A 440-nucleotide genomic window follows, 5' to 3' on the forward strand; every position below is an offset into this window, starting at 1 on the left:
ACGCCGAAACCAATGCCGGGATGATCCAAGCACACGAGCCTCGGTCGAGTCCTCGGTGCTCGACCGAGTCTAGAAGGTTCCCTTCAGGAGAAAACCATAGGCTCATTTTTCAAAAAAAGAAGAAAAGGAAAAAAGGAAAAGGATAGAGTGCACTGACCGAGGGAGAGGAGGTTCCCATCCCCACCCTCCATTTTTGAATCGGGCCAGCGCAGGAACGGTGGGAGGGACCCGATCGCAAATAGAAGAGCACCCAGGGGCCTAACCGCGCAGTCTGCGCGGCAGGGGAGAGGTTCGCGTGGTTTGTCAGCAACCCTGCTCCCTCTTAAACCCCCCGAAACCAAAAATCCAAAATAAAAATCCTCCCCCCCTTTCCTCCCCCCCATCCCCTACCCCCTCGCCGCCGCCGCTCCCTCGCCACCGCCGACGCGCTAGGGTTCCGT

Source organism: Triticum aestivum, chromosome 5D (assembly GCF_018294505.1).
Source record: "Triticum aestivum cultivar Chinese Spring chromosome 5D, IWGSC CS RefSeq v2.1, whole genome shotgun sequence".
In the NCBI taxonomy this organism is placed as follows: Eukaryota; Viridiplantae; Streptophyta; class Magnoliopsida; order Poales; family Poaceae; genus Triticum; species Triticum aestivum.